At 47.0% G+C, this 21622-nt stretch overlaps 1 long non-coding RNA gene across 6 annotated transcripts in view; it reads left to right on the top strand.

The window, feature by feature from the left end:
• Positions 1-17136, top strand: part of LOC122221662 — a 69191-nt gene extending 52055 nt beyond the window's left edge. For 2 of the 6 annotated variants that reach the window (XR_006203382.1, XR_006203380.1), the window contains 2 exons: positions 13763-14022; positions 15547-16690. This is a non-coding gene — a long non-coding RNA (uncharacterized LOC122221662). Of the gene's footprint in view, positions 1-11444; positions 12080-13762; positions 14023-15546; positions 16691-16991 lie in introns of those variants that run through there. The other 4 variants (XR_006203381.1, XR_006203383.1, XR_006203384.1 and 1 more) reach the window with 4 other exon arrangements.
• The last annotated feature ends 4486 nt before the right edge of the window (positions 17137-21622 follow it).

The raw sequence follows: 21622 nt of genomic DNA, 5'->3' as shown, positions 1-21622 counted from the left end.
AAGTTTAGTGGGAGTAGATGAGAAGAAGGGAATGAAGGTTGGGTTCATGTGATGAAAGAACAGCCCCATGAAATGGGGTCATCTTTTTCAGAGAGGTGAGTGTGCTGGAATTTTCTGCTTATTTCAGAGTGTAGATTGCCTGAACTTTTTTTTTTGTTTATTTATTTATTTTGAGAGAGAGAGAGGGAGAGGGAGAACGGGGAGGGACCGAGGGAGGGAGACAGAAAATCCCAAGCAGACTCCACACTGTCAGCACAGAGCCTGATGCAGGGGCTCAATCCCAGAAATCCTGAATGGTGAGATCATGACCTGAGCCAAAATCAAGAGTCAGATGCTCAACCAATGGAGCCACCCAGGCGCCCCTAGATGGACTCAACTTCTTAATGCCCTCACAGGTAGGCTCTGGTCTTAGTAGCTATAAAATCGTGTGAAAGCGTCCTGACCTCTTTGGAGCACAGTTGTGTCATTTGTGAAACATAGGGGTTAACGGGATGATTTTGTGACTACACGCATCATTGTGCACATTGCATAAGGTAGAGAAATGTCAAACGTCAAATCCCTGTGCTGCACACCTGAAATGAAGATAGCACTGTATGTCAACTATGCTTCGATTGAAACAAACAAACAAACAAATAAATAAAAAAGTCTTTTTCAGTGAAGCATTGAAGGCTCTTGCTCTAAAGTCAGGAACAAGACAAGGGTGTCTACTCTCACTACTCTTACTTAACACAGTTTGGGAAGTCCTAGCCAGAGCAATTAGGGTGAAAAAGAAGAGAGGAGAGGGGAGGAGAAGGGAGGGGAGGGGAGAGGAAGGAAGGGGACGGGAGGGGAGGGGAGGAGAGGGGAGAAGAGGGGAGGGGAGGAAAGGAGAGGAGAGGGGAGGGGAGGGGAGGACAGGGGAGGGGGGAGGAGGAGAGGAGAGGGGAGGGGAGGAGAGGGGAAGAGAAGAGAGGAGAGGAGAAGGGAGGGGACAAGAGGAGAGGGGAGGGGATGAGAGGAGAGGGGAGGAGAGAGGAGGAGAGGAGAGAAGAGGAGAGGAGAGGAGACGAGAGGAGACGAGAGGAGACGAGAGGAGAGGGGAGGGGATGAGAGGAGGAGAGGAGAGGGGAGGGGAGGAGAGGGGAGGGGAGGAAAGGAGAGGGGAGGAGAGGGGACGAGAGGAGAGGGGAGGGGAGGAGAGGAGAGGAGAGGAGAGGGGAGGAGAGGGGAGGAAAGGAGAGGGGAGGAGAGGGGACGAGTGAGAGGGGAGGGGAGGAAAGGAGAGGGGAGGAGAGGGAACGAGAGGAGAGGGGAGGAGAGGAGAAGAGAGGGGAGGAGAGGAGAGGGGATGAGAGGAGAGGGGAGGGAAGGGGAGGAAAGGAGAGGAGAGAGGAGGAGAGGAGAGGAGGAGAGGGGAGGGGAGGGGAGGAGAGGAGAGGAGAGGAGAGGAGAGGAGAGAAAAAAAAATAGAAAGAAAGAAAGAAAAGATCCAAATTGGAAAGAAAAAAGGAGAATTGGGTGTACTTCCACATAATATGATCTTGTATGTGGACAATCCTATAAATTCCACCAAAAACGTCTTAAAAAGGAATCCGGTAAAATTTCCGGATACAAAATCAATATACAGAAATCAGGTGTGTGTCTATACACTAACAACAAAATACCTGAAAAAGAAATGAAGGGGGGTGCTGGCTAGCTCAGCTGCTAGAACATGGAGGGTCGTGAGTTCAAGCCCCATGTTGGTAGGTGTAGAGCTTACTTAAAACCAAAAAAAAAAAAAAAAAAAGAAAGAAATGAAGAAAACAATGACATTGGCACCAGAACCAAAAACGAATAAAACACTTAGAAATAAATGTAACCAAGATGAACGATCTCTACCTAGAAAACTATATGACTTTGATGAAAAAAAATTGAAGAGAACTAATCAACAGAAAGATATCCCATGCTTCTGGATTGGAAGAATATCGTTAACATGTCCACACTACCCAAAGCCACCTGTAGATTCAGTGCAATCCCTATCAAAGTTCCAATGGTGTTTTTCACAGAAATAGAAAAAAAACATCCTAAAAGTCCTATGGAACCACAAAACACCCCAAATAGACAAAGCAGTGTTGGGAAAGAAGACCAGAACTGGAAGCCTCATACATGTCCTGATTTTGAACTATATTACAAAGCTATTATAATCAAAATAGCATGGTGACGCATAAAAACAGACATATAGACCACTGGAAATAAATTGAGAGCCCAGAAATAAATTCACACATATATAGTCAATGACTATATGACAAAGGAGCCAAGAATACCCAACTGAGAAAGGGTTGTGTCTTCAATAGTGGTGGGAAAGCTGGATAATTACATAGAAAAGAATAAAATTGGACCCCTATCTATCTAACACCATTCATAAAAATTAACTCCAAATGGACTGAAGACTTAAACCTAAGACCTGAAACTATAGAACTCCCAGAAGAAACCATAGGGGAAAATCTCCTTGACATTGGTCTCGGCAATGAGTTTTGAATCTGACTCCAGAAGCACAAAGAACAAAAGCAGAAATAAACAAGTGGGGCTATTTCAAACAAAAGTCTTCTGCACAGCAAAAGAAGCAAACAACAGGATGAAAAGGCAACCTATGCAAAGGGAGAAAATACTTGGGAACCGTATATATGATAAGGAATTAGTATCCAAAATACTTAAGAAACTCACAAAACTCAGTAGCGGAAAACCAAACAATCTGACGAAAAAGTGGGCAAAAGACCTAAACAGACGTTTTCCCAAAAAAAGACATGCAAATGGCCAGAAGGTACATTGAGAGACACCAAACATCACTACTCATTAGGGAAATGGAAATCAAGATCATAATGGTGTCACCTCACACCTGTTAGAATGGCTGTTATCAAAAAGACAGGAGTGATGTGACTGGGTTAAGCATCAGTTGCTTAAGTCGGTTGCTTAAGCGCCTGACTCTTGGTTTGGGCTCAGGTCATGATCTCGCCGTCGTGGGACAGAGTCCCACGAGGACCTCTGAGCTAAGCGTGGAGCCTGCTTAAGACCGTCTCTCTCTCCTCTCTGCCCCTCCCAACTCACACTCACACAACAACAACAACAAAAAACAAAAACAAAAGCAAAAAAACCCCCAAAAACCCAAAAGGCCAGAGATAAGTGTGGGTGAGGATGTGGATAAAAAGGAACCCTTGTGCTTTGTTGGTGGAAACATCAATGGGCAGAACTACCATGGAAAACAGTTTGGACGTTCTTCTAAGAATTAAAAAGAAAAGAGACTGCCCTATGGTCCCAAATCCCGCTTCTGAGTATGTATCCAAAGGGAATGAAATCATGATTTCCATGAGGTGTCTGTACTCCTGTGTTCATTACGGTATTCTTCACAAGAACCCACATGAAAAAAAACAACCTATAAGTGCCTGTGGATGAATGGAAAAAGAAGCTGTGGTATGTATACATTTCTGGGAATCTAACGTGCACACGTAGAAATAACAGTGTAGCCACAAGAAAGAAGGAAATCCTGCCATTTTGGACAACACGGGTGGGCACTGAGGGCATTGCTTTAAGCGAAATACGTCTGATGACAAAAACAAACCTTGTGTGATCTCCTTTACACGTATAGTCTAAAAGACCTGAACCCATAGAGACAGACGGAATGGTGGTTACCAGGATCTTGGGGCTGGGAGAAATGGGGAGATGTTGGGCAAAGAATGCAAACCTCCAGTTATCAGATGAACGAATTCGGAGGGTCTTATGCACAGCATGGTGACTAGAGGTACTCAGAGTGGCTATCAAATGTCCCTCCGCTGCCGACAAAAGAGCATTGGTAATTATGTGAGGTGATAGGGAGATGCTAACTAACCCTGCTGTGGTAATTATTTTGCGGTATATGTAGGTGTGTCAAATCATCACCTCGCACGCCTTAAAGGTACACATGTTACATGTCAATTGCCTCTCAGTGAAGGAAAGAGGGTGGGAAATCTGTTCAACCTGAAGTATTTTTGTCGTATTATTGCAATAGTTAACATCAATCAAAGGCTGCACAAGTGCCAGGCACTGGACAGGGGGCTTTTCCAACACGGTTACAGTTTTTAAAAACTTAAAAAAAAAAATGTTTATTTGTTTTGAGAGAGAGAGAGAGATGGAGAGAGTGAGCGAGGGAAGGGCGGAGAGAGGGGGGGTACAGAGGATCTGAAGAAGGCTCCCTGTTGACAGCAGAGAGGCGGATGTGGGGCTCGAACTCACAAACCCTGAGATGGTGACCTGAGCCGTAGTCGGATGCTCAACCGACTGAGCCAGCCAGGCGCCTCCACGGCGTTGTTACATTTTAACAGTAAATTTTGTGAATCGCATTAGAGAACCATCAAGGGAGCGGATGGCTTTGCCCAGATATATTTCTGGATTTAAGATATTTGAGATCCTTCAGTGGGAACTTGCATCAGACCTACGAGCATCTGCCTGCTGTTTACATAATATCTGTATGTAAACTGTTTGTCCGTGGTGAAAAACGATCGCTCTGAGAGCTTCCGTATTTTAAAAAAAAAAGAGACTCTCTCAAGACAAGGAAGCAGTTTTCCAGGCAAAACAGTCTTTCCATCTGTCATAGCTACTGATTTCAAAGGGGACTTACGTTTTAAATGCCCCATAGCCACCCGTCTCCGTTAGGTATCTCCTTTTGCAAAGTTGTTTCGGTCTTTGCTCCTTTGCGTCGTGTTCCGACACGGTTGAGCTTAATTGCTGCGTGCGTTATTAGGCGGACGTGGTCTTCAGCTACCTGCCTGGGGTGAGTGCACATCCCTTTCAGTGACGCGAGGACGGGGACGTGAGCGATGCCCTTGAAATAGGGCAGAAATCACACGCCAGGAGAAAGCGGTGCTGTGTCTGATGGGCCACTAACGTGGTGAACTGGTGAACTAACCAGAGATGGTGATGACCATAATCACGATGACGGTGCAGGTGGTCGTGCTAGCGGCCAACGAGTATGGAGTGTGCCAGAAACGTGGAGAATTGGTTTGTTTCACTATTTTATTTAACCCTAACAGCAACCAAGTGAACTTGGTCCGAATATAGGCACTTACGGAGGATAAAACTGAGACTTCGCATTTGTATCCACGTGCTATTTAATTTTTTAGCATTAACATTTTTTAAAATATTTGTTTATTTTTGAGAGAGAGAGAGAGAGAGAGAGCACAAGCAGGGGAAGGGCAGAGAGAGAGGGAGACAGAATCCGAAGCGGGCTCCAGGCTCCGAGCCGTCAGCACAGAGCCCGACGTGGGGCTCGAACCCACCAACCATGAGATCATGACCTGAGCTGAAGTCGGAGGCTCAACTGACTGAGCCACCCAGGCGCCCCTGTATCACGCCGTCAGCTACCAGACAAGCTGGGATTTAAACCCAGTTCACTCTGAATCCAGATCTTTGGTTCTTAGCTTCTGAATCGAACTCCTTCGGGCCACCTGGGTGGCTCAGCGGGTTGAGCGTCCAACTCTTGATTTTGGCTCAGGTCATGATCTCATGGCTTATGAGCTTGAGCCCCACGTCAGGCTCTGTGCTGACAACTCAGAGCCTGCTTGGGATTCTCTGTCTGCCTCTGCCTCTGCCCCTCCCCCCCCCCTTTCACTCTCTCTCTTGAAAATAAATAAATAAACATTAAGAAAACAAAACAAACCCAGAGCTCACTATTAAAAAAAATAATAATAAAGGGAACTCATTTAAGACTTTGGTCCTAGGATTCCTTTCTAAGAGATGAGGTAAGTCTGCGACCCAATCTTTAATTCTATCACGATTTAAATGGAGTTCTAATTTATTACCAATCACTAAATAGGAAATTCTCTCAACGTCAAGCCATTGGGAGAAAGTGAGGTTACATGAATGTCACAAGTGTTTCGCAGGCAAGCGTTCAGTCTGTGTGTGGGCAGGCAGCGTGAGGCAGAGGAAAGGACCTGCGTGTGAGGTTGACCTTGGGGGGACTTGGCCCCACCTGGCCAACTGTGTGATCTTGGCCAGTCATTTACCCTCTCTGAGCCTCAGTTTCCTTCCCTATAAGATGGGGCTAAAAATACCCACCTGAAAGGAACGCTGAAATCTTTGGAGATCATAAACTACAAATCTGCACCGCGCCCGGCAAATATAGCCCAGCGACATTAGTCCCGCTCCATAAAAGGCAAGAAGTGATTTCATTTTACTTTCCTGCTTACAAACCACCAGTTCCAGTCAAGCTTTTGGGACAAAACTCTAACTCCTTACCTCAGCCTAAAGGCCTTGGAGCCCCGCTATGGAACCAGCCTCCTCTTTAGACATTCTCCCTCTCACCGGGCTCAGATGGGCCAAGCATTAGTTTTGCACCCCAGGATCTTTGAACATGCTGTGTCCTTGGCTGAAAATACTCTTTCATCGCTTTATTAACTTACTACCCCCTTGTGCTTTAGGTCTAAGCTCAACTATCCCTTCCCCAGGGAAATCTTCCCTGAAGCCTAGAAAACGTCAGTCCCCTCCTTATCTACCCCCGGTGCTCCTTCTTCTTTGGGGTACCGCTCACAGTGGTAAGTACTTAATTCATCATGAATCTGTCTTGTCACTAGGATGTGACCTCCAGGAGGGCAGGGGCGGCATTGACCCCGTGTTCGTGTCCAAATCCCAGTTCCTGGCATGGGGCCTCATTCACAACAGGTGCTCGACAAGCTTTCACTGAATGAATGAAAAAAAAAAAGAATAGGGGCGCCTGGGTGGCTCAGTCGGTTAAGCGTCCAGCTTCCGTTCAGGTCATGATCTCGGGGTTCGTGGGTTCGAGCCCCGCATCGGGCTCTGTGCTGACAGCTCAGAGCCTGGAGCCTGCTTCCGATTCCGTGTCTCTGTCTCTCTCTGGCCCTCCCCCTCACTCTCACGGTCTCTCTGTCTCTCTCTACGAAATAAATAAACATTAAAAAAAGAAGAAGAAGAAATGAGTGGATGAATAAAGGATTACCTTATTTTAAAGATTCCCCTTGATGTTTCCCGACCCGCTTTTATTAAAAGAAGACCGCAGGGTGTAAGCCGCGGAGACTTCTAGCAAAGGCACAGGTTTTTGCCCAGAGTGGTGGGCTTTTCACTCTTGAGGAGGACGAGCCTTCCCTGGGGACCGTGTGTTACCTGTGGCGCGACAGGCACCTCGTGTCCCCAGCAAGCTTCATTCGGTCTGGCCGGAGCGATACACCGGATGAAAGAAACCTACCACGTCTCTGACACCGATGCTCCGTTTTATGATGGGAGCAGCCGAGCTGGGGCCGGCAGGTGCGGGCTGGCCTGACCTGGGCTCTGTGGAGAATCATTAGAGTCTCCTTAGAGATGCGGATTTACTCTGTGTTTAATCAGCCACAGGCAGAAGACGTGGCTTCATTTCAGCTCGACGAGAGCCAGATCACAAAAGGAAGATGGATGGTCAACACTATTAGTTCATCACTACAAGCATATTGTCTTAATTTGAAGGAACAGCCTAGCACCCGGGCTAATCCAGGAGGACAGTGCAATATGGCCAGTGCGGAGGGCCAGCTAAGCTTAACTCTCAGCGCGCCCCTTAAGGAGAAGCTCTTATGTGTTTTCTTAATTACTATTTTAAGGGAAGTGAGAACCATAAAATGCATCCCTCCATCACTTACGAAATTCCCCCGCTTGGAATTCAAGATGCTTAAAGAACGACTTTTTCCTTCCCTGAAATGTCTGGATGTCCCTCCCTATAAGGAAATACTGCGGGGGCGCCTGAGCGGCTCAGTCAGTTAAGCATCCTTGATTTCGGCTCAGGTCATGATCTCACGGTTCATGAGTTCGAGCCCCGCGTCGGGCTCTGCGCTGACAGTGGGGAACCTGCTTGCGATTCTCTCTCCCTCCCTTTCTGCCCCTCCCTGGCTCTCTCTCTCTCTCTCTCTCTCTTTCAAAATAAACAAATAAAAACTTAAACGCTCGCCTAAGAAATGCCAGAGAAGGGATTTTTACGCCTGTGTGGGAGGACTCACACATAATCTGAACTCCGTGTCCTTGCCGAACCCCTCCCATGTGAAGCAAAAGCAGATAGCGCGTAGCTGGGGCCCTTACAAACAAGTGGATGTTTTAGAATCATTTGGTATGTGTCACATCCGTGTTTTCATTCCATCCCCTGAGCCTGAGCACAAAGAGCTTTTACAGCCCTCCCCGCCCCGATGACTCTTTTCCAGATGTTCTGAAACAACATCAACTGACCCAGTTTACCCCTGAGAGGTTTATAAAGGTGCATTTATGGAGCGCCTGGCTGAGCGAGGCTGAGATGCTAAGTACTCCCAAAGTGAAGAAGAAACTTAAGAGGCTTAGCGATGGATGTAGAAATATTATCATCAATCATCAGCCATCGGGGTGATAGCGTCCAGTCCTCTCTCACCTACAGGCACAGATTTCGGCGTCGGGAAGTGAAGACTGCGCCGTCGAAATGCGCGGTCTTGGCACATTTAAATGTGGGCACGACGAGGCCAAGGACCTTGTTAGCATAAAACCTGAACACGTGTCACTTGCTTTCCATGCTGCACAGGATGGAAAGGAGATCACACTTGCAGAAGTCAGAAGGGGCACGCCAGGGTTTTGTACAACAGACCTTTGCGCGGAAGCCGGACCGCCGGGACAAGAGAAGTCATCATGTGTGGGCGGGAGGTTGTTTCATTCCTAGGACACGGGCAGCAGCCTCCAGAGCAGTCCTTGGGATCAGAACCCAGCTCTTCGCCTACGTAGCGGAGGCGAGCCATTTCTCAGGGAGAAACAACGCGCTGTCTTACGTGCGGTCGTACGAAAAGTGCCACCAATTCCCTCCAAACGCGGGCATCGGGCACCGCGTCAGAATCTGGCAAGAAGGTGGGGGAGTTCTTCCCCAGCACATCTGCCACGTGTGTGTAGACGGCACTCGGTGGGAATGGGCCCCCTCCCCAACCGCCAAGGTAAGCGACATGCCAAGGCCTTGATGCGCAAGGTACTTAACGTTCCATGGGACGTCGATCCCCTACTGGCTGCCGGCGTAGAATGAAAAACCTTCCCGGCCTGACTTCTGTTATCACTGGCACCGGACAGGGTGCAGGCATCTCGTTGAGGTACTTTGCACGTGAGAGGGAAGGTGGACTCGTGTAGGAGGCTCTTATTCCCTGCAGATCTCGGAATGCCTGCTGTTCAGCAACCGTTCACCCTGTGAGACCTGAGACACGCCACCAACTAACAGGTGATGGTCCTTTCGCTGAGTTCAGAAATGGATGCCCCTTCATCTGTGGAAAAGCTGGGGAGTCCCGGCCAGCGCCGGACCCGCTTGTCTAGCACAAACCCTGGGGAGGAAGCGTTCGTTCCGACTTTGGTGTGGACGTGGGCATCCGCTCAGCAGAGGATAAACCACACTCTGCTTCGGACACTTGTGGCGTGGGACACTAAAGACCGATCGTTTTGGGGGTCCGTTGGCATTGCTGGTGTTTTTCGATTCCGGCAACGGATCTGCTCCTAGTTGGAAACACCAGTTACGTTACCCTTATCTTAACATCCTTCAGCGCCGGTGTCGTTAGTGGTCATCCAATTAGCTGCTTCCTTCGATTTCAGGTCCACTGACAGTTCGGGGTGGTTTGAGTTGAGTGGGGTGGACAAAGGGGAAATTGGCGATTTCCTCTGCCTCCTGCAGAGTTAATCTCTCGTCCAGATACTGCTAAAACATCTCTTTCAACAGCAGTCTTTCTTCCTAGTTTAGCAGCATAAACGTACAGAACAAGTTTCTTCTTTACAATGCTCTAACTCAAAGTCCCAATGATAGATGATTTCCTGATCCCGAAGAAGACACTTAAACCCTTATGCTTCTTTCAACAATTTATTCCAGTTTGAACAGGACAGTCTATTTCCCATTTTAGCATGGAGCAGTCAGGTTATGTGTGTGCAAACAAAATTGTCTGGCATCTCTACAAGCGTGGGGTGAGAAAAAGGACCCGGAAAGTACGTTGCCAGCCAGAACTATTACTCTCTTGTGTGCACTTTTCGATACTTGGGCATTTTTCTCTGCTCTTGTTTTTGCTTTTTAATTTTTTTTAACATTTATTTTTTTATTTTAATATTTTTAATTTTTTAAAAATGTTTATTTGTTTTTGAGACAGAGAGAGACAGAGCATGAGCAGGGGAGGGGCAGAGAGAGAGAGAGAGAGAGAGAGAGAGAGAGAGAGGAAGACACAGAATCTGAAGCAGGCTCCAGGCTCTGAGCTGTCAGCACAGAGCCCGACGCAGGGCTTGAACTCCCGGACTGCAAGATCATGACCTGAGCTGGAGTCAGACGCGTAACCGACTGAGCCACCCAGGCGCCCCACGTTTATTTTTGACAGAGAGAGAGAGAGAGAGCACGAGTGGGGAAGGGGCAGAGAGAGAGAGTGAGACAGAGGATCCAAAGTGGGCTCTGTACTGACAGCCGAGAGCCTGATGCGGGGCTCAAGCTCACAAACCGTGAGATCATGACCTGAGCCAAAGTTGGATGCTTAACCAACTGATCCACCCAAGAGCCCCTCATTTCCTCTGTTCTTAAAAGCCCTGTCTGGGTCTGTGGGGAGAACAAACTTTCTTACCATGGATCCTGGGATATTTTCTTAGTCTCTTTACCCCAGTGGCCCAAATAAAGGCCACTTCTAGTTTTAATCTTTGCATTGTTTTGTTATGCATCAACCCCTCCCTTCCCGGACACCCCCGCCCTGTGTGCCCACCGAAGAGCCATTTGGGTTGCTCACGTGGTCAAGCTGACCCAAATCCATTCCAACAAATGTTTTACTTTCGCCTAGTAGAACATTTGTTACGAGGAACGTGTTCTGTCCTGCCTGCTACATCTGAGCTGCTGAAGTGTCACTTCCCTGGCAATTATTTCCATGAGGAAACGTTTGCAGCCATCTTCAAAAAGGGGTCCCCCTTCCTTACTCCAACAAAACACACAGGAAGTTAGCACATGCATTTCTAAAATCCTTTTTTACTGGAGCGCCTGGGTGGCTCGGTCGGTTAAAGGACTCCTGATTTGGGCTCAGGTCGTGATCTCACGGCGTGTGAGTTCGAGCCCCGTGTCAGGCTCTGAGCTGCAGAGTCAGCTTGGAATTCTTTCTCTCTCTCTCTCCCTTTCTGCCCCTCTCCTAGCTCATGCTCTCTCTGCCTCTCTCAAAATACATAGGTAAACTTAAAAAAAAGTCCTTTTTCCTTCATAAAAGTCATCTCTATTCTTCCTTCCTGATCAGCAGGGAGAGGTATATATGCCCACACTCTCTTATATAATTTGCGTTATATAATTTGCTGTATGTCCTTGGCCCGCACAGGCTCAAAGGGCTATAACGCATTTGAGCGTAGGAGTGATTTTAACAATCTCGAGACAAGTTTTCCAACTGGCAGGTCTTTGGGGGAAGCTGAGAGCTACCCTTTCCATGGGTGCCTGTCAAGGGAGCAGCGAGAATCAGAAGCAAATGCTCTCACGTTCACAGGATGCACTGACAGTCCAAGTGTCCAGAATCGTCCCCAGTAAGGAACCCTCCCAAAGGCTGAGCCACGTGAAGTCTAAAGAGGGATCGCTGTCATTCGGAAAACTTGTATCAGCTTCCTTCTGCGTTGCCTGAACATCGGTGTCATCTGGGTAAAGTGTTTTGAGGAAAATTTATGCCTCCTCGCAAAGAAACAGCTGTGTATCGCCACAGTCACTAACTTTTGAAAGATGTTACAGGAAGGTGTTCATTTCAAGTCAGTTGCTTCAGCTACAGCTTTCCCGTCATGTTTTAATATCATGGCGTCTCCTTCTGGTCCCCTAAGTGTTACCTGGTTTCTCTGGAGGAGTGGGGGAACCCAGGACCCATAAGTTATGGCTCCTATTAAGAGGGTTGGCTGGACGTGTGGACAACGTGTCAATAATTATTTCTGGCGGGGCCTTAACAGCAGAGGAAGTGCCTCCGTAGAGTGGCTTATTTTAACAGAAGACAGATATGCCTGACCCGGGTTTTATGACAGATGTCAAATATATCGAAGTGTGTTGTGAAGCAGATCGTCTTATTGGCAAAGAAATGAAAGACCACCAGGAAGATGGATGGGAAGCTTTCCTCAAGGGGTTTCCCGTCTCCTCGCGCAGGTACGTGAACTGGAAGAAAGGCCAACTGGCAGGCGAGAGGGGAGACTTCAGGAAGTAGTCTGAACTTCCCTGCCTGTTGGTGACGCTTGGGAACAAAAGTCCCCGATCCCTTGGAGTGATGTTGGGGCAGTGAGTAGTGGGCGGGGGGGCAGGGCGGGCACTACAGCGATATGAAAGAGGCCACCCCAAGAGCGATCACCTCCTGACACACGATCCTCTAGGCGCCTTCCAGACCTGCTCAAAAAATCTTGGTTCTCCAGCCTTCCCTCCTGAGCTCCGTTCAACAAAGACATCTCGAGAGTCCACCATGTGCCAAGAGTTGTGCCCGGCATTAGAGATTAGTGCTAAATACCACACGTTCCCATCAGAAACCTCCCACCTTCCTTCTTCTGGGTCCTCCTTCCTTGGGGAGAAACGGGATCTCAGGGTCACATATTAGCTGCTGGGTGGTCGGAGGTGAGTTGACTCACTGGAAGGCGAGCCTCATAGAATTAAGAGGATTGAACACGACAGCGTCTTTATGCTTGCCCAAAGACTAGATATAGAAACTATAAAGGGGAAGCAATGGCCTCTCCACTGTTTACCTTTTATCCATAAAGACTGCTTTTTGGGTAATTTGTATCATCTGCTACCAAAGTAGCGTCATTAGATCACAAGCTTTCTATATCCCCGAGCCCTGAGCTTCCTGAATCAAATATGATTATCAGGAAAAGGTGCCCCTTGAGACAGAGGGATGACCAAAAGGCCTTCTTTCCTCCAGGTGGGTGGATCCAGCACCGGGTGTTGGGCTTGGTGGAAGCTGGATCTCACTTCACACAGTGCTGGGCACAACGTGCATCCTGGGTGAGCGTTCTCGAATCGATTTATTACGGCCACGGCTGTCCTAGAATGACAGCCTTCAATTTTCAAAGACGTGACTTCAGTCATTGGCAAGACATAACGGATAAATTATAGATAAAATGTAAAAAAGCCACTCCAAGAGTATCCTTTTTTCTTAAGAGTGTTTTCTTCGTCAGATTCCGTGCTGAGAAAAGAGTACAGTAAAACCTTGGATTGCGAGTAACTTGTTCTGGGAGTGTTCTGCAAGACGGGCAAACCTTTCTAATGAATTTTATCTTGATAAACAAGCAACGTCTCCCAATAGGGAGATTAGCTTAGGGAGAGTAGGACCTGACACCGAAGGTCACGTGATCACAACCGAGCCAATGGCCCTTGAAATTTGCTTTGATATGCAAGTGCTTTGGATTACAAGCATGTTTCCAGAATGAACTGTGTCCACAAACCAAGGTTTTACTGTATTTCCTTCTTTGTGGGTTTGCTGGACATAAACTGTGACAGGTGGCTTCCTGGTGACCATGCACTACGGGAGTCAACAGTAGCATGGGTTAGGGAAAAGCCTGGATCAACAGTAACACAAATTATTGAGAAAGGGTATGAATGTCTTTACACCCAGGGGACTCCCCACCATGAGGTAAGGGGGATGAAATAGAGACATGGAGATGACTTGCCGGGAAAGTTAGTTGTGATATAGAGTGTTTGTTGGCTTTACTACTTTTCTTGTTGCAAATCCGATAAAGATAGGTCGGATGCTAAATGTAAAATGCATAGTAGACAGAAGGGCTGCACAGACTTCTGTTTTGCGTTTTTATACAGTCCTGCTTTATCGCCCACTCTGTCCTGTAGCGATACCACGAAGAACAAGCTTAAGAAAGCCGATCTTGTGCCTTGGCTAGGTTTTCCCCTTCATCACCTGGGCTTTTCACCACGACTGCCTACAAACAAGAGATTCTGTCAGAGGGGAAGTGGGAGCCGACTGGTTTCATTCATTTCATCCTCCGAGCCGGCTGCCAAGGTGGTTAAAGGCTTTCTCTACGGAACAGAAAAGGCAAACCTCCCTCGAAGGGAAAAGCAGGATCTTGTCTCACGTAAGAGACAGGAACAGGGTAAGAACTGAACTGAAGAAGGAATCGCTCTGTATGTGAGACTCTTGCCTTTAAGCGAGGCAGTAAGGACAGTTTTGTGGCTCCTATGGAGAGAGGAGTCACCGTAGATGTCTCTCTCTTAGGCGCAAAGGAGAAATGATTTTTTTTTGTTTGAATCTAGGAAACGTAGGATCTGTCACTGAAAGGAGGAGCAAAATGGCTTTTATTTTTTTCATTTTTTTAAAGGTTTATTTATTTTTGACAGAGAGACAGAAAGACAGAGCATGAGCGGGGAAGGGACAGAGAGAGAGAGGGAGACACAGAATCCGAAGCAGGCTCCAGGCTCTGAGCTGTCAGCAACAGAGCCCGACACAGGGCTTGAACTCACAGACCGCGAGATCGTGACCTGAGCCGAGGTCGGGCACTCAACTGACTGAGCCACCCAGGCGCCCCAGCAAATGGCTTTTCAACCACAAGAGAATTCCTCCGATTCATATTCTTTTCTTGTCTTTATTCCAATCCCCCCTCTCTCCCTGCTCTTTTTATTTCAGTCTGAATTTGTATTAAATTCGTTACGTGCTCTTAAGGGAGAGAGGTCTAATCGAGGTGTAAGAGGCTATGAATTAAAAAAAAAAAATAGGGAGGGGGGTAGGAATTCACCATCGCTTCACTGAGCTAGACTGGAGCTCATCTTAAGTGCTGTTCCTTCTTTCAGAGAAAAAGATAGCTTTCTCCTCCAGGAAGCTCTGTGTCTCAAAGGCCTTTATTAACTTGATCTTTGGGAATAGTGTTTTAATTTTTTTCCATAATCATCATGCAAATTGATCATGATAATCTCTGGAAAGGAGAAGGAGGGAACCAATGGCCTCATTAACTCCAACCCTGGGAACATGCATGCTCCTAAGAGCTGGGGCCCGGACCCCCCGACGGCTCAAGTCTTCTTTGTGTGTGACTTCGTCCAGTCCCCAGTGCAGGCTGTGGCTTGTTCCCTGCCTGGCTTGTTTAAATTGCTTCATGCATCTGACTCCCTCACAAAATAATGGGAAATAATTTGAAAGGTCCCAACCTTACGAAAGAAACATTTATGTTCTGCTAGATTCCAACGAGAATTTCTAACTCTCCTGTGACGGAGCCAGACCATCCATGCCCAGGTTGTATCCAGACCTTATCTTAAAGACATTGTGGTCTCAAATTGCTAAACTTTGGACAATAAATTGAGTCAGCACATTTAGGTGGCTTCGGATGCATACTGCTGAATGCTGTTCTGCTGAATTAGGAGGGCTTTTTTGTTTGTTTGTTTTTAAAGAGTGTGTTTTAATTTTCATTTAACATGGAGAATGGCAGAGACAAATAGATCTGTCCAAAATACACTGAGTAGCTGATTTTTGAGCTGGTTATTAATTTCTTGTAAGTGGTTCCTCTTTTTATTTCTATAAACTGTAAAATCCAGGAGAAGCAGAATCAAATGTGATACACTCTTATTGAGAGTGCCGAGCAAGGTGTTAAATGGTTTTAAATGCTGCCTCATTTATCCTCCTCTGACAGGTCCGCCTCATCCTCAAAAAGGATTCGATGCAACTCTTTGGAAATTAACTTCCTCAGAGCCAAGGAGAGCTAGACTGTTTCCCAGTGGATTGTGTCCTGCAGTGAGTAGTAAGGAAGCTGCCGTTCCTCTTGGGATACCTCATTGGGTACCATATACTTCCGGGCAAGGGCGTGGACTCCTTGGGCGTCCAACATTGTGCCTTGTGCACACTAGTGCCTTCCACTGATGAGTTGTATCTGGGGCTGACAAGTATATGGCTTCCTCTTTTGGAGAGGATTGTCCCCTCCCAGGGAGGTACAGATGCAGAGGGTGCTGATGAGGTTGGGGGCGGGGAGGAATAAGCCTACCGCTAGGTCGATTAGATGACCGAATCTAGCCTCTTGAGTTAGAGCGGGGCCTTTGGTACCTCTCCCGGGGGAGATAACACCCCTTCATCTCAGCTGTCACCCCTACAGCTGCGTGTTCTTTCAAGTCGATTTGACCGGTCATGAGAAATTTTGTAACAAATATGCATTGACACCTGCCATCTCGAAGGTACTGAATGAGAATACGACGAAATGGACCTGCAATCGACATTGGGTGAGTTGCTGCCATACGCTAGGTACTCCAGATGCAAACATAAAAGGGCCTAATAACCTCGTTGGGAAGGGGAGCCTGTGAACAAATGCGTGCAATGTTAGAACGATGGCCCACAGCGGAGCAGCACGGAGGAGTGGCTTGAGGAGAGCTTGAGAGCAGTGCTAACGTTTGAGCTGGGTCTTGAAGTTGTTAGGAAAAGTTCTTCAGATCGAAACATCGGGGAACAGACCTTCTGTTCTGAAGGGGCTTCGTGTTTAACTCGACACAATGAGTATGTGATCGCCTCGGAAGGAGCCATGAACACGGCTAATTGGTAATTGGTTGAGGAAGGTGGTGAATCATGCGGCTGAGCTGGCATGGCAGTGAATGTATCTGGCAGGACGGTATTTTCTCAAGCTATCCTTCGAAGAATACTGGTTCCTTGAGGTGGTAATTGGTATTGTTTGTGAAAACATGGGGTTTTAAGGCCAAATACAAGTAGGGAACGCAGGGTTAGGCTGTTGGATGGGGTTCTTTCCTGCAGGACTTCTCAGGGCCTTTAATATATGACTCTGCCTTATACATTTCCAAGAGCTTGTCTTTTTTTTTTTTTTTTTTTAACTTTTTAACGTTTTTTTATTATTGAGAGACACAGGGAGACGGGGCAGGAGCAGGGGAGGGGCAGAGAGGGGGAGAGAGGGAGGGGGACACAGAATCCGAAGCAGGCTCCAGGCTCTGAGCTGTCAGCACAGAGCCCAACGCGGGGTTTGAACCCATGAACCTCGAGAACATGACCGGAGCTGAAGTTGGACGCTTAACCGACCGAGCCATCCAGTTGCCCCTCCAAGAGCTTGTCTTAAACCTATTTGTCTTTCCCTATTCACAGTGTTTTCAGAGTTCCACGGATCTCACGGTGGGAAATACATCTTTAAGGCAAGAACAGCTGTCAGCTGTCTTTACGAAGTGAACAGTTTCTGGGGTACCTGGGCGGCTCAGTTGGTTGAGCGTCCGACTTTGTTTCAGGTCACGATCTCGCGGTTCGTGAGTTTTGAGTCCTGTGCTGACAGCTCAGAGCCTGGAGCCTGCTTCCGATTCTGTGTCTCCCTCTCTCTCTGCCCCTCCCCCCCCACCCCGATCTCTCTCAAAATAAATAAACGTTAAAAAAAATTGAAAAAAGAAGTGAATAGTTTCTACTTGAGAAACTGTGGGCACCTGCGAGGAAGAATACCAATTGTGAGAGACTGGGTGCAAGGTGGCCTGTAACCAAGTTGTTAAAAATCTTCTGGGCAGGGGCACCTGGGTGGCTCAGTCGGTTGAGCGTCCGACTTCGGCTCAGGTCACGATCTCATAGTCTGTGAGTTCGAGCCCCGTGTCGGGCTCTGGGCTGATGGCTCAGAGCCTGGAGCCTGCTTCCGATTCTGTGTCTCCCTCTCTCTCTGCCCCTCCCCCATTCATGCTCTGTCTCTCTCTGTCTCAAAAATAAATAAAAAAAAAAAGTCAAAAAAAAATCTTCTGGGCAGAAGAATGTAAGGGTCCGAATCAAGGCACTGAAGACGTAAAGGAGGGAATGGAACCGAAAGACAATTAGCGGGTAGAATGGATACTCTGACCAAATGGGGGTGAGTGACAAAAAAAAGTACTCGAGGGTTACTCCCTGGGGTCTAGTTGGGAAGCTCGGGCGAAGAGAGATTTTGAGTAGAAGGTGAAAAAGTTGGTTCATTTTGGGCTGTGATATAATTGTGGTGTCTATAAGACCAACAGCGTTGATCGACTCATTCGGTAGTTGGAGAAACTAATCTGTAGCTCAAGATACACGTGGACATAACTTTACCTTTCTGTGATGCTTCAGATGACTCTTTGCTATCTAGCCATGACTTAGGAATCACCGTAATTAACATTAAGTGTTGCTTGACCGTAAATGTATAGAGATGTAGGTTGTAGAGAGCTGTGTTTAATAGAAAGCTGAAAACAAGCCATTAACTAGATTTACTAATAGGTGCCTTGCCCAGGAACAGTGCATCGGGGGAAAAAAAAAACAAGCAAGCAAACAAAAAAACATATAAATTAATATGTCAAGAAAAAAAAAAAAAGAAAAAGGAAGATACAACCCTTGTTCAAGGAACTTATTATCTTCAGCCTATAGAAGATATGACAGGTGGCCAGATTACCTGTGTTAGGATCATGGACCTTTTGCTTGCTATATGACCTTGGGCAAGTTAGGTAACTTTTTAAAGCTTGGATTTGCTCCCTTGCCAAATCATCTTTGCAGAATATTAGTATCCTCCTCATTAAGGAGTTGTAAGGATTAGCTACGGCGAAACAAAAATTGATTTCCTGTATTTTGATGGTGTACAATAAATTTCTTTAGGAAATAATGTGTGCATTGTGATCTATTTAATAAATTTTACTATTGCTTTATTTGATTTCCAGTTAATGCCAAATAATAACCTGTCTATTTGAATTGCAAAAATCAAGCTGGTTTGAATTAAAGAAGTGTGAAAAATTCTTGGGTTGGCAAAATACGGTAACACTTCCATCAATTAAAAATAGGTAAAATGTGTTAGAAATCATGAAAAGTTCATGCTTTAATTGAACCGGCTTTTTCATGAGCCTGTATTTTTACGCAGCTTAATGAAACAAAAATTGAAACAGTGCCCATTATGAAATCTGCGTTAATTGTTATTATTTCCAGAAAGTTCACATGATTACAAAAAGTTTTGCTGTCATGCCAAGTAGAAATGTACAGTACCTGCCTTTCATTTTCTCTGGATTTCTTTTTGGTAATAAAGACCAACATTCATTTTGGCAAACAGAGCACTCGCTAAATTGAAAACTTCCTTTAAACACGCTCGAAACTTTTGACATCAGATTGCCAGAATTGCAGGGTATTTTTGTCAGTCTGACAAAACTTTCTTTGTTCCTCCTGGCTTCATCAACAGCAAGAGTTTCTCCACTTACTGTTACTTCAATACCATCATAATCTTAAATCTCTTTGTGCTAGAAGGCACTGCGATATTAATTAACAATATAGTCTAATTATTTACCCTCGTTGGTTCATACAAACCCCTACAGTATAATCATTAGACTCCCTGAAGGGGTTTCACGGTATTTTGGAGTGAAATAGAAAGGTTTGTTCCTGACTTACACTGGCTGACGAGTGTAATTAGATATAACCTACAATTCACCGATAGGTCCCTAGATCAAATATAACTTATCTGGGCAGTGTCCAAAGATAGGTGCTGATGTTGATGGACCACGGCTGGGCAGCACACATAAATGAGTGGGGCTTTTAATTTACCTCCTGGCATCTCGGAGAACATTCCAGGGGTTTCTGGAGACAAAGGGAAAACAGAGGGTGGCCAAATCGGTCATTCATTTTAGACTGTTCTCAAGGCAAAGCTTCACAAACCACGCCTAAGAACGGCTCAGCTGGCTGAAAGTGTTCTGTGACCCACTCTTCTGGCTTAAGCGCTAGCCTAGGGATGCAGAGAAATCTTTTCTAGCTGTAAGAGGTGCGGTGTGAAGAATCCTGGGTGTGCCTGGGGCTGAATCATCAGGGCAGGATGCCTTCTGGAAGCACTGCAGAGAAATGTTTCTAGGCCCGGCAGGGTGGTCAGATCTGTGTGCAAAACCTTAATGCCCTGGGGCTTATCTGGCATTAACAAAAAAAATTTTTTTTTAACGTTTATTTATTTCGAGAGACAGAGACAGAGCGCGAGCGGGGGAGGGGCAGAGGGAGCCGAAGCACAGAATCCGAAGCAGGCTCCGGGCTCTAAGCCAGAAGTGGGGGCTCGAACCCACAAACCGTGAGATCAAAACCTGAGCTGAGTCAGACGCCTACCTGACTGAGCCACCCAGGAGCCCCTTATCTGGCATTTTGTAATGAAGAAAAGGTTTCTTCCAGAAGGAGACTCAAAGCATTCCTTGGTCTCCACAAATATATCTTAGAAAGAGTGGTAGTAACAGAACTGACGTCGTGGCATAATAAAGCCCCAATGTCACCCGACCCCCCCCCCCCCACCCCTTAAAATCCGAATCAGTGTCTAAGAGCCGGACTCAATTTGAAACCTTGGATTGGCTGGCCCGAGCAAGAGGCAAGCAGCACAGGCCACCGCCTGAAGTTGTGAAAAGAGTTTGGTCAGTGGGAAACGGTAGCAACAATGAAATAATCTTTGATTCTAGACACTGAAGCTCATCACAACTCGGGGCAGCTTGAACCGCCCGTTCGTTGACAGTATGAGAGATGAGAAGAAAAATCTAGTGTGGGCTAAATCCGGAAGACTCTGAGGATCTCGAATATTCTTCTGAAACGCAGAAAACAAATGGTGTGGTTTAACCTACATAAGCAGCTCAATAAGGAAGGTTCCTCGGGAGACGGAAGCGGGGGCGGGAGGGGCAGGTATCCGCCGTGACTCTCCTGATTGAAATCCCCCCTGAAATCTTGGTCAAGGAGAGGTAAGAATTGAGAAAAGAAATGTGCCCCGTTTCATAATTCGACAGGTGTTAGCAGCCAGGAAGGGAAATCAAGACGTGATGCCTCCCGAGGGGCGATCTGTGAATAGGAAGAGGGATAAAGCAATCAGAGATTGCGGTGTTTGGGTTTCTGCCTGCGGAGAAATGACAAATGGAATCCTTGCCAGCTTGGAGGTTCTGACTCACAGAAACATGAGACGTCACGTGAGCTATAAAGGCAAATAGAAAGAGTTGTGTAGGCACCGGAGAGGTTTTGTTTTACAGCGTGTTAATCTTGATATTGGGGGATTGGTCTGGAAGTTGCTTGAATCTGCTGGAAGGTATCCCAACACACCCCCCCCCCCATCTGTTCCAGGGGATAAGCTGCCCATCCGTGCACTCGCTTGACAGAGTTTCTGGAGCTCCTACTATGTGCTGGTCACTGGGAGGAGTAAAAACAGATGTGTTTCTGACCTCACAGGGCCGGCAGTCAAAGGAAGCGTCCGGGAAGGCTGTCCCACCGGGAATTTGTGGCCAAAGGTGGGCACAGTCTGGGGTGTGAAGGAGAGGCGGAAAGGCCCGTGTGGGCCAGGGGCAATATTTTCTTTTGGCCATTAAGAAAGATGAGAAGCCATTGAAGGGTTTTATTTAAAAAAAAAAAAAAAAATTTTTAACGTTTATTTATTTTTGAGACAGAGAGAGAGCATGAACGGGGGAGGGTCAGAGAGAGAGGGAGACACAGAATCTGAAACAGGCTCCAGGCTCTGAGCAGTCAGCAAAGAGCCCGACGTGGGGCTCGAACTCACGGACCGCGAGATCATGACCTGAGCCGAAGTCGGCCACTTAACCGACTGAGCCACCCAGGCGCCCCTGAAGGGTTTTAAAGTAGTGATACGATCAGATTCGTTTCCACAGGTTCTCTGCCGGCCTCCCAACAGCGTTCGCTGACTGCCCCCTTCCCCCCCTCGCGGCCATGGCCGTGGGTGTTTGAACAATCTCTGGAAATGGATGAGGGCCTCAGAGTGTTGGTGACAAGAAACTGGAGTAATGGAGAGGGATGGAGAG

This window comes from Panthera leo, chromosome B3 (genome assembly GCF_018350215.1).
Source record: "Panthera leo isolate Ple1 chromosome B3, P.leo_Ple1_pat1.1, whole genome shotgun sequence".
NCBI classification, from domain to species: Eukaryota; Metazoa; Chordata; class Mammalia; order Carnivora; family Felidae; genus Panthera; species Panthera leo.
Note: the sequence above shows the minus strand (reverse complement) of the source record. Positions and strands in the feature narration are given on the sequence as shown.